A 16989-nucleotide genomic window follows, 5' to 3' on the forward strand; every position below is an offset into this window, starting at 1 on the left:
AATTAATTCTCATCAGGGTGTCCCCCGAGGGAATTCAGTCCTCTCCTTGCTCTGCTCCATCTTGTTCCCCACGTGTCATGACCTCAGCAAAAGACAAGTTCAGTTCCCACAGGTGCACGGGCCCACCCTCCTAAATGAAAGGGAAGAGAAAAGTGTTGAGAACTGATCTCCCCACTCCTGCTCCTGAAAACAGGAAGCAGGCTGGATAGATTGACTTGATACAGAGCTATCAGACTGCTGCTTGCTCACACGGGGACCTTTATCACTGCCAGTCATCAGCGCTCTGGTGAGCTCATGAATAATGCATTTCCCAGTGATTTCCTTCTTTATTTGCTAGCCTGAGGCAATATTGATTGAAAAACCATCTACATAGCTGAGCTGTGTTGTGGCAACATTTATTGAAAATGATTTGGAGACAGAACACACATATGTTTATCTCTACATAGGTATGCTGTTGTCTGTTGTCTGTGGATAATGACATTTGTTTAAGGGGCCCCTGCAGTTATTCAGCAATGTTTTCAAATCGAAGGTGGGTTCAGGTTGGAGCCCTGAGTTAGGTTGAAACAGCTGTATGGTGTGGTGGATCAGGAAGATGAGGCAGAGTGGGAGGTAGACTGGGAGGAGAAGATGGACGGGGAGGAGGTTGAGGTGGATTGGGAGGAGAAGGTGGATTGAGAGGAGGTGAATTGGGAGGAGGTAGAGTAGGAGGAGGAAAATGTGGACTCGGAAGAGGTGAGGGTGGACTGGGAGGAGGAGGAGATGGATTGGGAGGAGGAGAAGGTGAGCTGGGAGGAGGAAAAGATGAGCTGGGAGGAGGCAGAGGTGGACTGAGAGGAGGTGGAGGTGGACTGGGAGGAGGAGATGGTGGATTGGGAGGGGGTAAACTGGGAGGAGGTGGACTAGGAAAAGATGGCCTAGGAGTAGGTGGAGGTGAATTGGAAGCTGGTGGGTGACAGGAACAAATACAGTAGAGCCAGTGAGGACTCAGGAAGGGTCCCAGGATTAGAACCGCAACATCACTGGTCATTGTACTGAAAGCAGCTCCACTCAATGTAGAAGGAGATGTGCAAGTCATGAAACGGAGACAGTTATGTGGAGCCTTCTTTTTTCACAATTTGAGATTTAAGAAAAGGTGAGAAAACGAACCCTATTGCTAACTAAGAAGACTTTTTGGGAGACCTGTAGCCTTCTTGAGCAGTTTCCATAATATGCCATATGTGAAAATACCTTCCAAACAGCAGGGAGCCATATGGATGGAAGAGTTTTAGGTCCTCATTATTATTAACAGCAGGATGCTGCAGTCAGTGGATAGGACAGACCTAAGCCTCGCTGGCCAGCTGCAGGGGGCTCTTCACCTCTCTGAACCTCCAGCACTTCTTGGGCTCTCTCTAGAACTTCAGTAATGGTGGCTTCTCCACCTCCATCATTGACAGGCCCCAGAAAATGAAGACTTGAGCTTTGAATGACTGGGAGAGAAGAGTGTGAGGGAACACAGCTGAAGGAGCCTCCCCCTCACCACCCACTTCCTGTGACACCCTTCCAATACCAATCTGGCACTTGCTGAGCACTTGCTGAACTGTCTCTGGAGCTTTCAGAGGGAAAGCCCAGCGTGGTAAGGGGAGGGCTATACAGAGCCAGCGCATGCTTCAGAAGGAGAATCAAGTTCCCTGAAGAGGGTTCTCTCCTTGGAATCCCTGAAAGCTTGTGTGACAATATAATTAAGTGGGAGGCCACGACAACCTGTCAAATTCTAAGTGTGCTTCTGGCTCACCCAAGGTGGGGGGTGGGGGAGTAGGGATGGGAGCATCAGGCCTGCCATCAGCACAGAAATTCCAGGTATGCGCTTCTCTGTCAGTTCCTGAGAATCATAAATGAAGTAAGCAAAGGCTCCAAGCCGGGAGCCTTCAGCAGGTGAGGTTGCCAGCTACCCACCAGCACAGGCCAGCCCCTGAAGCTTCAGCTGAACAGAGCAGCTGGCCTTGGCCTCTGCTCCATCCAAGCTCAGCCTCCTGGTCACTAATAGTGGTTAGCACTTACATTGTTTCACTGTCTCAGCCCCTTTGCAGGAGCGTTGCCTGCAGGTCACCATCACATTTGCCCCTTGAATGTGGTGCAGCTAGGAGGGGCTTTTGCAGCCAGAGGAGGGAGATGAAATAGGCAATGCTTGCCTCTGTCTCTCCCCTCTGTTTTTGGTGCTCCTTCCCACCCAGGCAGGTGTCTGTCAACACTGCCCCATCCCCACCCCAATCCCTTTCAATGTTCTTGGGATGCTCATGGGCCTTCGCCTGTGCTGTTCTCTGCTAGGAGTGCCTTCCCTCTCCTTGTTCACCCTTCAGGAGTCAGCTTGAGGAGCCAGGAGTTATCCTTCAGAAGTTCATCCATCACCCTGCCAGGGCAGGACAGCTTTCCTGACCCCCATCATGGGCTCTCAGGGTGTCTTCTTCGTCCTGTCACGGTCATAGTTTCCTATTCTTTAGATGATTGTGTGACTGTCTTCCGAAGTAGACTGTAGGCTCATAGAGGCAAAAGCCATGTCCGCTTTTATTTTCTTTTTTTTTTTTAAAGATACAGTCTCACTCTGTTGCCCAGGCTAGAGTGCAGTTGTGTGATCATGGCTTATTGTAACCTCAAACTCCTGGGCTCAAGCAATCCTCTTGCCTTGACCACCCAAGTAGTTGGGACTACAGGTGCATACCACAGCACTGGGCCCTTGTGTCTGCTTTTGTTTACCCTTGTTTTCCTAGCGCATTTAGCAAAGTGCTGGTGCAAAGTAGATGCTCAATTTTTGTTTAATGAAGGAAGGAATGTCAGGGCTCCTTCTGGTCCTCTTTTGAAAGGGATTTGATGAACTTATTCACTCTGAGAAGTTAGGGCACCAAATGTATTTTCCCACTTGGCACATTTGCTCAAGGAAGAGAAATCTAAGAGAAACCTAAGTAAGAGAATGGCTAACACAAAGAAATACATCTCCAAAGGTGTCATTCCAGGTATCAGGTGCAGACAATATTTGGGGTCAGGCAGCATCGCTAGTGCTTTAAACCTCCATTTGCACAACCACCGACTTGGCCAACATATATAGGTTGCCCTTGGTTCCTACTGCTAATGACACTGGGGACTCTACTGTTTTGGTATCCAGGTGGTCTTGGGGACCTTAGTGTTCCGTGTTTTGGACTTCAGTTTACCGCATTTGCTGAGTAGCAAATGGAACTGAGAGTTTGCACCTTCCTCCCCCGACCTTGTTGGGTGGGAAGCTTGAAACTGGAACTCCTCCGCATGCTTGTTTCTTTGCTTTTGCTCACCTGAAAGGAAGAGGCTGGAAGGGAAGGCTTATTTCCTCTGCAGGGTATGTATGGCTGCAGCCTGCACCAGCAGACTTGCGTTTATTTGAAATTGCTCTGCGGTGGAAGGCGCTCTAATCTATCATGCCTCTGCAAATGTCAATTGGAGAAATGTGAGTTCCGTATTTATAAAGCCAGAAAAATGGGAGCTTGTCCCCCCACCTCCCAGGTGTGCATTTATGCACTGACGAATGACCCCAAAGTGAGTTTGTTATAGAAAAAGTCCGTGCCAAAGGCAGAAAGCTTGCATCTGGAAACACAGTCTGACAATTAGGCCTCTGAGCCCAGCGGCCAGCGCTCAGGCTCCACTGCTTCCTGGCTTTGACTATCACGTCCTTAATTCTGGGGTGAACTCAAGAGTTTGGGAATTTGGATTCTCATTGTTTCCACAGTACTGTCCCCAGAGGCTGCTTTTTTGTTTGTTTGTTTTTGGTGCTGGGGTGGAGTTTTAAAAATCTTGGAAGCCTATAAAAATTAGTACAGAAGAACAAAATTCTTACCCCGGTCTTGTCAGGGAGCCCACCTTCCCCTTGGGGAACATACATGCCTGTACCAAGACATGACCCCCGATCCTGATTCCTGTCCCAGACCGCTTCTCCTCTCCAAACTAGCCTCTCCTTTCCTGTCCTCTAAACAATGGCACCCTTATTTTAAAAAGGAGGGTGAAATAATGACACTTCCAAAGTGCCATTTACAAAAGGGAACAGGAGTGAAAAATTAGGACAAGCTAAGCCAAAAATTTTGTGCCCCTCTTGGGCTCCTGCAGGTCTCTCTTTTCAAAGGGTATCCCCAGGTGAGGTCTGAGCTGAGTCATGTCTGACAAATTGGTGCCTTGTGTTTTATGCACTGCAGAAAACATAGCTGCAGTGAAAGGGTTAAAAACGAGCATTCTTGGTCAAGAGCCCTAAGCGACAGACAAGTGTTTGGTTAGTAACTGGATCTGGCTGGAGCTGGGTTTTGGCCTCCGGTCCCTCTGCAGGTTGAGGAGCTGGGGATGGTCCAGTTCTTGTGGTTATTTGGACGTAGAATCAAGCAGGAGGCCCTGGAAGCCAGGGCCTGGGGAGGTGCTGCCCGCACCCTCTTTACACAGAAGGAAACAGAGGTCTGGTGAAGGCCGGGGAATTGATCTGGGCCATCCTGGTTAGTGGCATAGTAAAGACAAGCGTGAGGAAGCCTCACTTCCAGTCCTCGTGGGTTGTATTAGAACATGGACTCAGGTAGCCACAGACTCAGTGCTGTTTCAGCCACTTCTTGGCTGGCTTACCCCCTGCAAATCCATTCAGAATGTACCTCTCCATTCAGAATCTTCATGTGTGAAAATGGGTTCAAAAATACCTCTTAGGCTAGGTATTTTTTTTTTTTTTAATTAAATGAGACAGTTCATCTAAAGACTGGAGGCTTAGGCATTCAGCAAAATGTTCATTCTCTGGCTAACAGGAGTTCTCTCAGGCTTGGGACCATTCCTGCAGATGGAACAGCAGCTTCTGGAGCAGTAAGGATGTAATTAACCTCTGAAAGCCAAATCCAGCATCCCCATTGAAGTCCTATACGCTCTCCATACTGTCCCTTAGTGGAAGAACTCCATATCAAAGGGAAAGGTAAATGGAATGGGGGGAATAAAAGGGCCTTTTCTGTGCAAAGGGGAACTCGCCCCAGAGAAACTCCCAGTGAACAGTGCCCAAAGCAGGCCTGTGAAGTTAGTGAGGCCTGGAGATTAGAAGGAGGAAGGAAATAATGCTTTTCTTGTCTTGGCCTGCAGTGGCAAAAGAGAGCAACAGCTGGTGGGCATATGCAGCCTGTTAGGGGCATGCTCCCATCACACAGAAGGAAATCCTGCCCAGCGCTGGCAGGGCCCGGGCAACCACTGGGGAGTGGGCGGTCCAGGGGTCTCGGGAATCAGAGCCACCGCTGCCAAGGCTTTGGACCCTGCATTCATTCCCGGCGACTTGAGCAGGGCTTCCCTCCCCAGCTCTAGCCCCTAAGGCCCTTCCCCTTCCCAGGAGGTGTCGGATCCAGTGATGCTATCAACAGAAACTCCGAGGAAGCTGGGGGTTTATTTTGTATAGACTTCAAAACGCATATGAATATCTCCCCTCTGGCTGGATCCGGATGGGAGACTTTGGCCCACTCTGCAGGCCAGAATCCGTTTCCCCAGCCTGGCCAGACAGTGAGCGGCCTTCTTCCTCTTCCACGTCTTCCTTGGTTTTCCTTTACCAGCCTAAAGGATCAAACTCCTGAGACATGGGCCAGGGCCGCCTGCTTGGCCCCTCTTGTGCCCTCAGCCTTTGAGCCGCTGGACCATGTGACAAGATGCCCAGCATTAGCATCTGCTAATTAATCCAAAAACTGGCTCCCCGTTGTCCCATAGAGTTTTACAAACCTGAATTAAACGAAGTGTTTATGTGACAGATATGTGGGAGGGATTTCAGATATAATCACCATCAGTCTGGCTGCAGCCAAAATAAATTCTGTGAAAAGTAAAACAAACTATTGCACAGACAAAGTAGGCCTTAGGGGTCTCCAGCAATAATCTGTGTTTTCTTATTTAGCTGTGTCTAATATTTCTGCTCTTTTCAAAGTAGATAGGATCTGGGCGCACAGGGCACTCTTGCTGCAGCTGACAGAGGTGGACACACGCTCCCTCCTGCTGAGCGGAGGGAGAGGGGAAGGGATGTTGCATATTTACATTTAAATTCTTAGTTCAAATAAACCAGCTCTGGCTAGGCAAGGGGGAGGGGAGGGAGCTCAGCTGTCAGGTCCAGGCCTGCTGTGGTCCCCTGTCCTCCAGGCTGCCTAGGCTGGGCTGTGGTTGGGTCAGGCAGGAGGAGGTCAGAGACCTGGTCATCCAGAGAGCACTGGGGAAGGAGCCCCAGGACACCGGGGAGGCTTTGGGAGCTGCTCTCCTTCAGTTATTTCAGCACTCCTGCGAGGAAAGAGTGAGGAAGCCCTGGCATAGTAAGAACTTGCCCAGCTCTGTGGTGAGGCTGGAGTTCGATCCTGACTCTGAAAGCCCGTGCCGCCTCTCCCCACAGTGCCTTGGTAAACGGAGAGAGGGACTGGACCCAGACATTCCTCTGGGGAAGAAGCCTTTCAGCACCTGGGTTGGCCTGGCCCAGCCCAGCTGTCCTGCTCCATGTTCCTCCCGCTTCCACAGCGGGAGCTGCTCCAGGCTCCTCTCCTGCTGTGGCTTTGCTTGTCCCCATTTCCCAGCCTAGGCCTGAGCTGCAGTTGGGGATGCTGAGGGTCTCCAGACTTGGTCTCCTGAGCTGCCTGTCCCACTCATCAGGTAACTGAGCACAGTGCTATCCCGGTTCCTGAGCTGCATCTCCTGTTCCCGCTGGGTCCTGCCCCCACTGGCCAGCCTAGGGCCTCAGCCCCACAATGGCCAAGACTCCAGCTTGCTCCATTCAGACGTCTGGCTGCTTGAAGCCAGCCTCTGGCTTGGCATCCTTGCTGAGATTCCACAACTTCTGGGCAACCCTCTCTTCCCCCACCACCACCCCCCATCCCTATCCCACTGCGCAGAGTCCACTTGGCCTAGGTCTAGAAGAAGCCATGACCAGTGAACTGAGTATCTGTTGCATCAGACTGCTCCTGAGGCCCCGTCCTGGCTGCATTTGTAGACCTGGTGCTACATCATGTCCCTTCCTTAGTATCTGGAATTGCTGTGTATAGAATGCTCAGTGCTATTCCTTACTGCTCCTGAGATGTGAGAGCCGCCCTGAACATCTAACCATGTTGGATGATTCTTTTTCTTTTTTTTTTTTTTTCCATCTGCCTCTCTATTTTGCAAGAGCCTTATCTACAGTTAAAGGGCCCAGGCCCAGGGGGAAAAGATACTAGATCAGTGACTCAGGCCACAGCTGTTCCTTCTGCCCTGGACAAAGGCAACAGAGTCCCTGCTCCCTGACAACCCCATAGCACCAAAGAGAGTCTCGGTTCTATCACAGTTTAACTTATTCGCACTTGGATAGACCAGAAAGAGAACTTCTATATGAAATAAAATTATGTTGTAACTTTGCAGACCATTCATTCAGTAATGTTTATTGAGAGTCTACTACACATCAGACACTATTCTAGGGCTGTAGGATACATCAATGAATTAAAAATCCCTGCCCTCATAGAGCTTACATTCCAATAGCTATGAACAGATAATAAATAGCAATCATAAAAAATAAAAACTGTATACAGAAAGCAAAAAAATGCCATCGAAAAAACAGAGCAGGGTAAGAGTGACTGAAAATACTGAAGTCGGGGGTGGGTTACATGTTCAAGGAGGGTGTTTGGAGTAGGCCTTATACAGAAGGTAAGGTTTGAACATAAACCTGAGGGAGAAGAGGAAATTAGCCATGAGGGTATCCAGGAAAGGGTATTCCAGGTAGAGGGAACAGCCAGTGCAAAGGCCCCAAGGCAGGAGTATGTCTGGCATGTTTAAGGAACAAGACAGCTGGAGTGGCTAGAGGGAAGTGAGTAATGAGGGAAGTACAAGGAGGTGAGGTCAGAGATATCACAGGGGCCAGATTCACATATGGCATTGCAGGCACTAGAAGGATTTTAACTTTTTTCTGTTCCTACTTCAGCAAATTAATAAAGATCAGCCTCTCCCCTTAGTCAAGCTAGAGTTCAAGAAATTCAACAAGTATTTCTTGAATTTGTATGCCAAGCCCTGAGCACACACATTAATAAGCAGACTATTCTCTGCCCTTATGAAGTTCAAGTTTGGATCTAAGTGTTCGCAGCAGCATGTGCAGAGGAAAGGGGTACAGGACCAGGGGTTAGGAGACCTGAATTCAAGGCCTGCCTTTGCATTTTACCTTGACCATTCACCAAACCCCGGCTTTCTGTCACTGGAGATAATTACTTATGCCCTGGTTACCTCCTAGGTCTCCTCTGTCCCCTCCCTTGGGTCAGGTAGATGGAGTCTGTGTTGTCATCTTCGCATGCTCACTGCTTTCCCTGTGACCTCATTGGCACTCACTTTGCCTGGTGAGAACCAGAGTCTGCCATTTATTCATATCTCTAGCATGAAAAACACATCCAGGGGTGTCTGCTTTGCAAAGGAAATTTACCCATTCCTTCTATTTCATGCCTTCCTGATCAGATAAAGCTGCATTTGGTGCTAACTTTTAAGTCAAGTATGCAAGACTCCAACCAACAATAACAAAGACAGGCCCACAGGTTGCCGAACTGGGTGAGCTTTTAAAATGCATTCAGACAGTGTGAGGATATTAATAGGGAGACACGTATCTCATTTCAGGCTACAAAGCAGACCCCGCAGTGGGGCATGGAAATGCTAGGCCCTTCGAGGTTAGCTTAAACTGAAGAGAGGAACTTGGTTAGAATACAGACATCTCTGATGCTGTGTCCCGGACGTTGAGCTTCCAGCTCTGATGGCACATTCTGTCAACTCAGCTCTGTTTTGAGTGGAACTGAACACTCAGTGATGGCTAAAAACAGCACTTGACTAAACTAATTAAGTTGCATGTAGACAGTGACAGAGGCGGAAAGATAGGCCGAGACAGGCCCTTTGGAAATAATCTTGACCATTCTTTTTTTACAGGTGAGGACACCAAGTCCTGTGGGTCACATTGTGATTTTGTGATAATGATGAGACTGAAGTTTAAGTTTCCTGGTTCCCACTCCAAAGTCATTTTCACCATGGGTACATTTGCCTCCTCTGGAGTCTCAGTGTTCTAAGTGTCCTTTCCTATCTATGTGACTATGGTCTCCTGGGCCCAGAACTAGCAGAATGGACACTTGGAGATTTTTGGGGTGCAGTGATGGAGATGGACTCTGTTGGTCACAGTGGAAGGGACATTAGCTAAGGAATCTGAAGACCTGGGTCCGAGGCCTGGCTCTGCACTTATTTCCTGGGTAACATTTATTTTTTCGTCTATTTTTTCAACTGTAAAACATCAAGTATAGTTAAGAGAATGTGTGCTAAGGAACTCTGAAAACTGAAACTACACATGCAGATTTTATGACCGTTATTTTCCATCTCTCTTTCCCAGATTCCAACGTGGTATTTGTGAGGGCATGGCTCTTAATTAGGGGTGAGGTCTTGGACCAGGAGATGTGAGAAAGCCAGCTGTCCTCAAATGGGCCCGACATGGGACCCTGGCCTTCATGGTCATCTACACAGGGCTTCTTCTCCCGCTCACTCCCCACTTTCTATCACACCCCCAGCTTGACAGCCTCGCCAGCTTTCTCAGCAGTCCTCAGGTACTCCCCGCCTTCAAGTTCATCCTTACACCTGGAAATTTGTCTTCTTTTCTTGGGGGAACTCCTCCTTTCCTTTAATATGTTAGCATTCCTGCTTCACTAGAACTATTTCCCACTTCCCAGGACAAATTAGTTGCCATCTCCTCTGTGTGGTGGTGGAGAGAATGAACTCTAGAGCTAGACCATGTGGGTTGAAGTCCCAACTCTGCCACTTACTAGGGGTTTGCCTTGGGCAGGTCATTTAGTCTCTCTGTCCCTCAGCTTCCTCACTGATAAAATGGGGATAATAAAAGAATCTATATCATAAGGTTATTCTGAAGAGTGAATAGTATAAGTTAAAGCATTTAGAACAATGCCTGATTCATGACATGTGCTATTTAAGTATTTTCTGTTATTATTATTAGAGTACTTAATATATCTTATGCAATATAATATAATCACATATCTGCCTTCCCTACTTAGACTAATAGAGCCAGACGGGAGTCTTATTTTTCTGTTTTCTTAGTGCTTAACATCATGTCAGGAACATATTAGGTGCTCAATAAATGTTTGTTGGATAAATAATTGGGTACAGTGTACATGGTCACGTGTATGACATCATTCATGTCAACTTTTTCCCAGTAAATTTCGTGGGACAAACAGTCTATTACCTCTGTGGCTTCATATGAATCATTGTGTGATTTAAAAAACACTCGAGGCATTTTGTTTAAATAAATAACAAAAGAAAGTTGTCCTGGAATTTTAAACAGTAGAACTATAATGTGAAAACAAGTGAAACTCATTTGGCAATAAATTACCACTTGGAGTAGTGGTCCCAGTTACACTGTTCTTGACATGGTTTCAAGAATAGAGTCAGGGCTGGGTTCTGTTTGAAGAGTAATTTTTAAAAAAGAAGATCCCGCCAAGTTGCTGGGATCATATGGTGTGATTCAGTACAACAAAGGGCTTAGACAAGTGGACACGGCCCCCAGAAGGGGACAGACAAGCTAAGCAGATGCAGCGTGAGGGTGAGGTCACAGTGGAGTTGGGGTTATGATTTCCTAGAAGAAGTGGGTTTTAAGCCGCTGGTTCCACTTCTGCTCTTAACCTAATTGCTGGGCACAATATCCTGAAACTGACACCTAGCACACTGTCCATCTGCCAATTTGGGTTTAGGGTGAGAGTACTATGGGGTAAACAACTATTATTTTCTTAATTTTCCTATTAAGAATTATATTCTTATATATAATTATATTCTTTCTTTTCCTATTATATTCTTAATTTTCTGTCTCCAATTATTTTCTGAAATACAAGAAAAGACAATTTCGCCAAGGGATTGTAGAGCTAATTTCAACCACATTCTCTTACCAATAGTCACTGGTGAAGATAATAATCTAACAAATAATCACATTTGACAATATCTAGATATTGGCTAAGGCAATGATGTAAAGATATGTATTTATGAATATAATATGTATATGCATATTATATTGTATATGCATAAGGTGATATTTATATTTAAACAATTTAAATTAGGGATGGATAATCAAGCATGTCAACACACTCCCTTCGCCTATTTTATAACATGATTTTCAGGCCAATAGACATGATAGGAGCCATCTGATGGGCTAGTAAATGGTATGGTAAACTGTCTGCAAAGATGGTTGCCAACAATTCCTCCCCTTTCCAGATGTGCATGTTGGGCCTTCTCTTAAGAAGCGGAGTATATCTCTCCTCTCCTTGAAACTGGCTGGCTTCGTGATTTGCTTAGGCCAGGAGAATTCTGCTTGTAAGAGACCCTTAAAGAAGCATGACAGCTCCCACTTTCACTCTCTTAGAGCCTTGAGACACCAAGTGAGGAAGTCGGACCACCTTGCTGGAGAGGGGGCCTGGTCAACCCCCTGCCATTCCAGCCTTCCTAGCCAAGGCACCAGACATGGGAGTATGAAGCTGTCTTGGATCCTCCAGTCCCAATCATGATCTCTCCTTAACAACACTTGGAAAGAGATGACCTGTCTCTCACATACCCTTTTCACATTTCACCATCATGAGTAACTGGTTGTTGTTTTGAGCCAGTACGATCTGGAACATTTTGTCATATGGCAAGGCATACCTGAAAAAGGGATAGTACTGATCTACACTAGTGTCTGAGAGCTCTTCCTGTGTGGTCTCCTCTTTGGATCAGGATGGGCTGGGGACATTCTTGAGTGCCTGTCTCTCCCCATTGTTCACGGCAGTCACTGCTAGTTGATCACAGCTCTGTTTCCCATTCAGCCTGATACTGCCTTAAACCTCACCACAGATCTCTAGACAACCACTACTAAGCCACTGACAGAGGTCCTTGCCATTCTAGGATTAACCATCATGTTCCCAGTGTCTGTCAATGAAAGAAGAAGGAGGTTGGTATACCCTAGTTATACATTAGCAGGCCCTAGAATCGTGGAATGTAAAAGATGATGGAACTTCAGAGATCATCTCACCCAATGGCCTGAATCCTGGCTGCAGATTAAAATTACCTGGGCTGCTTTAAAAATGGAAATGATGCCTGGGCCTCACCCCCAGAGATTCAGACTCAATTGGGCCTCAGTATTTTAAAATACATACATTCTTTAGTAGTGAAGACATGTGACTTCACAGGTTGGGGCCTGAAGGCACAGATCACAAGTGGCTGAACCTTGCTACAGAGACCAGTTTGGTTGAGGAATTATTTTGAGGGTTCTTAGAATATCACGGGCAGACCATCCAAAGACTCTGAACACCAGAAGGAAAAGGGGTGTTCCCAAAGGGAAAATGAGAATTCCGACTGGGGGAAAGAAGATAAGGACAGGCACACAGCAGAGCCAGCTCCTAAGTCTGGAGATGGACATCCTTTCCTTTCTGTCAGGAAAAGCCGGCAGCTGATCTGTGAGGGCAGTTTTTGATATATGGCTCCAGATGTGAGGGGAAGGTATGCTCTGTGGTTTGAGGTTTTTTTCCTGTGGAGAATTTCTTAAACCTCAGACCTGACTGTCAAGAAGCACTGAGACAGAGTATGGCGTGCAGGAGAGACGTGTTTGACACAGCAGGGTCAGGAGAGTTCAAGGTGCCTTCTCTCTGGGTAAGTTTGGCAGGAATGCTAAAACACAATGAGGGGACTGGAAACCTCAGGACGGTAAAATTTTAAGGCTTCAATTTTTGGTAAAATAGAACTTGCTGTCAGGTATATGAGTTGGTAGCTTTGATGCAAATATATAATAAATCTCACCTCTGTACTGAAATCCAAAGAGATTTTCTGCATATAAATAAAACCATGAGTGCGATTAAAATTGCTTTTGATCACCTCACATGAAAGGTGTGAGGAATGTTGAAACTGTTACCATAATTAAAGGACTGTGGGATGAAAAAAAAATCTTACTTGAATATCTCTCCTCCCACCCCCTTTTAAAAGGCATTTCTGGAGAAAACAAACACTCATCCATTTTGGTATTGTTTTGACCTTAACTTTGTAGTTTTAAGAAAAGTTTCACTTTTAGTGACAGCAGGAAAATTGTTTTGCAGTTAAAAACACTAGAAACTGTGAGTGACATTGGAATTTGCAAAAATGAACCAAGTTTCTCCTCACAGCCTCAGCAGAAACAGATGACTTCTATAGAGAACTCAGTCTTGTCGCCAAAGGAGTTGTCTGGGGACCTTCTCTCCTTTTCCTGGTCTGGATATCATGTCTGTAGGTCATGGTGGGAAGTCCTCTTTGCCTGACTTGTTCTCTCTATTGGTCTTTTAAAAATTATCTTCAAAACTTTTTAATTTTTCTAGACTTTCACTGGTCTTGAGAAAATTATCTTTTGTATTTGCTTTTTATACTAATCACAGGTTTTTTTTTTTTGAGACAGAGTTTCACTCTTGTCACCCAGGCTGGAGTGAGGTGGTGCGATCTCAGCCCACTGCAACCTCTGCCTCACTGGTTCAAGCAATTCTCCTGCCTTGGCCTCCCAAGTAGCTGGGACTAGAGGCGTGTGCCACCATGCCCAGCTAATTTTTTTTTTTTTTTTGTATTTTTTGATAGAGACGGAGTTTCACAATATTGGCCAGGCTGATCTTGAACTCCTGACCTCAGGTGATCCACCTGCCTAGGCCTCCCAAAGTGCTGGGAATACAGGCGTGAACCACCACACCTAGGCCTAATCACAGTTTTTATTCCACAATCATGGGCTTACAATGGTAGAGAGATCATTACTCAAGCAAATGCTCCCATCTCCTCGCACACACATTAGAGTGTCACAGTGGCTGCCTCATTGGTCACCATGGCTCCATCCCACCTGCTCCCATTCATCCCGTGTGGTCTCAGATTTAATTGTCATAGCGGGGATCTGCATATGCCACTGCCCCACTCAGAGTCATTCAGAGATTCTCCTTTTCTAACCAAATGAAGCTCAAACCCCTTCCCTGGTCTTCAAGACTCTGCAAACTGGTTCAACTTTATCTCTCACACTCACCTAATGTGAAACCTTGGATCCAGCCTTCATGTTGTATTCCTGCCTGTTCCCATTTCTGGCACACTGATGTTCATCCTGCCAGAAATGTCCTCCTCCCTCTGGTACAACTCCCAAAAGGTCCAGCTCACTCCTACCTCCTCTGGAACACTTTCCTCAGTTACTCCATCCAACTCCCTTGAACTTTAGTGGGAATTATTTGATACTTAGCCTATATACTGACTTTTAGGTTTATTTCTACCTTTCGTGTGTACCTTTTTTTTTCTTTCTAGATGGTGAGATTTCATTCATTTATTCAGCAGCAAATATTTATTGTGGACCAAGTACATATGAAGGCCTAAGCCCTATGCAGGAACACTGTAGTGAGTGTGACAGACGTGGTCCCTGCCCTATAGAGCTTACAATCTAGCAAAGGACAGTAACCATTCCATGTGACAAGTACTATTTAGGGGACAGTCCTGAGTGCTATGGGAGAACATAGGAGGACCACTTAACTGTGCTCGTGGCCAGAGAGGCCTCCAAAAAAAAATGCCCCATGAAGAATGGATGGGAATTAGCTAGGCAAAGGTGTTGGAGAGGACTTACACATGGGTAAGTCATGGAGCACTAGAAGAAGTCAAAGGTCAGGATGCCTGGGCACAGAGTGGGTGGGGTGAAGCAATGAGAACACTGTTGGAAGTGAATAGAGGCCCAGCCCTGAGCCTTGTGTTCATTTTGTCAGTGGATGCTTTTTAAGCATTATATTCTTTAGGATAGCTTCCCCTCTAAGAAACAGGACCAATAACCCTGGAACCACCTACCTCCGGATTTCATACCAGATAGATGATTCATGTATGAACTCCAGAGATAGGTGATTCCAGGGTTGATTTAATCAACAATTCAGTCATGTCAAGGCTTTGGGTCAACTTCTCCAAAGTTCCTTTGGTTTTTCCTTCATGTTCACAGTTTGGCTTCCACAGCTTCAAACATCATATCCTCACATGGCAGGAAGGTAGAGAGGGTGGAAGCAGGTGAAGGTCTCTTTTATATACCTCTTTTTTTTTTTTCATGTGGGAGAACCTTTTGCAGACTCATTCCTGCAGTCTTCATTCTACATATCATTAGTGTGAATAAGTCACATGTCGACTTTTAAACTAAACACTGAAAAGGGGAATCAGATTTCCATGATTAGCTTGAACCAAACATGATTCATCTTCTGAAACTGGAAGAAGCCCCTATCTTTCTGAAAAGCATCATCACCCAATACTGGAACAATTGGAGTTTTTAGCAAGGAAGAGAGGAGAGATGATTGCTGAGGAGACAACCAACAGTGTCTGCCACAACTCATGTCCTAAATAGATTGACTCAAACCCCCATCCCAAAGGCCTAGAAGAGGGAAAGGTATGTTCATTTCCAGTCATAAAAACTATTTTCCTTAATTTCTATTATATATGTCTCTGGCTTTCAACAAAAAATTATGAAACATACAAAAAACAAGGAAAAAAATATACTGTCAAGAGACAGGGCAATCGACATAGTAAGACTCCGATATGACACATGGAATGATCAGCCCGAGAATTTAAAATAACTATGGTTTATGTGTTAAAGGTGCTAATGGAAAAGATGGACAATGTGTAGTAGCTGGTGGATTATTATAGTAGAAAGATGAAATAATAAGGAAGAATCAAATAGAAATGCTAGAGACGAAAGACACAGAAACAGAGATGAAGAATGATTTCAGCAGGCTCATTAGTAGACTTGTACAGCCAAGGAAAGGATCAGTGAAAATGAAGATTGATCAGTAGAAATTACCCAGACAGAAGCACAAAAAGAAAAAAGAGTGGTGAAAAGAAAGAAAAACAGAACAGAGAGTGCAAAATCTATGAGACAATATCAAATAGTCTGACATACATGTAAATTACAACCGTAGAAGGAGATGAGAGGAACAAGACAGAATAGTTAAGGAAACAGTGCTTGAGAATTTTCTAAAGTTAATTGCAAACACTCTACCATGGATCTAAGAAGCTTAGAGAACACCAATTAGAATAAATACAGAAATAAAACAAAACAAAATAATCTAGGGTTATCATATTCAAACTGTTGAAAACCAAAGATAAAGAGAAAAGCCTGAAGGCAGTGGGGGAAAAAAATGACATTATATAGAGGAACAAAGATTATAGCAGACTTCTTGCCAGAAACTCTGTAATCCAGAAGATGATGGAGTGACATCTTTAAAGTGCTGGGGGGAGGGGAGGGGGAAAGAATAGACTGTCAAACCAGAATTTTATACCCCATGAAAATATTTTTCAGAAATAAGGAAAAATTAAAGGCTTGCTCAGACAAACAATAGACTTGTTGACCACAGTAAAAAAAGAAAAAAAAATCTCACTATTATTTAATCTATTACTAGTGAGCAGTGAGGGTATTTTTTTTAATGTGTAATATTAACTTTGTCTTTTTTTTTAAATTTTACTTTAAGTTCTGGATACATGTGCAGAACATTTCTTACATAGGTATACATGTGCCATGGTGGTTTACTGCACCTATCAACCCATCATCTAGGTTTTAAGACCCCTATGCATTGGGTATTTCTCCTAATGCTACCCCTCCCGTTGCTCCCCACCCGCCGACAGGCCCTGGTGTGTGATGTTCCCCTCCCTGTGTCCATGTGTTCTCATTATTCAACTCCCACTTATGAGTGAGGACATGCAGTGTTTCATTTTTTGTTCCTGTGTTAGTTTGCTGAGAAAGATGGCTTCCAGCTTCATCTGTGTCCCTGCAAAGGACATGAACTCATTCTTTTTTATGGCAGCATAGTATTCCATGGTGTATATGTGCTGCATTTTCTTTATTCAGTCTATCATTGATGGGCATTTGGGTTGGTTCCAAGTGTTTGCTATTGTGAATAGTGCTGCAATAAACATACATGTGCATGCGTCTTTAGAGTAGAATGATTTATAATCCTTTGGCTATATACCCAGTAATGGGATTGCTGGGTCAAA

The 16989-nt window shown here is 45.3% G+C and overlaps 1 long non-coding RNA gene across 2 annotated transcripts in view; it reads left to right on the forward strand.

The window, feature by feature from the left end:
• The window catches only part of LOC129030431 (uncharacterized), a 118281-nt gene that overhangs the window by 48923 nt on the left and 52369 nt on the right, over window positions 1–16989 (forward strand). The window contains exons 1-2 of one of the 2 annotated variants that reach the window (XR_008500652.1): window positions 1771–1836; window positions 4776–4936. The exons of the other annotated variant lie outside the window; for it this stretch is intronic. This is a non-coding gene — a long non-coding RNA (uncharacterized LOC129030431). Of the gene's footprint in view, window positions 1–1770; window positions 1837–4775; window positions 4937–16989 lie in introns of those variants that run through there. 2 annotated transcript variants of the gene reach the window in all.

Source organism: Pongo pygmaeus, chromosome 12, assembly GCF_028885625.2.
Source record: "Pongo pygmaeus isolate AG05252 chromosome 12, NHGRI_mPonPyg2-v2.0_pri, whole genome shotgun sequence".
Lineage (NCBI taxonomy): Eukaryota > Metazoa > Chordata > Mammalia > Primates > Hominidae > Pongo > Pongo pygmaeus.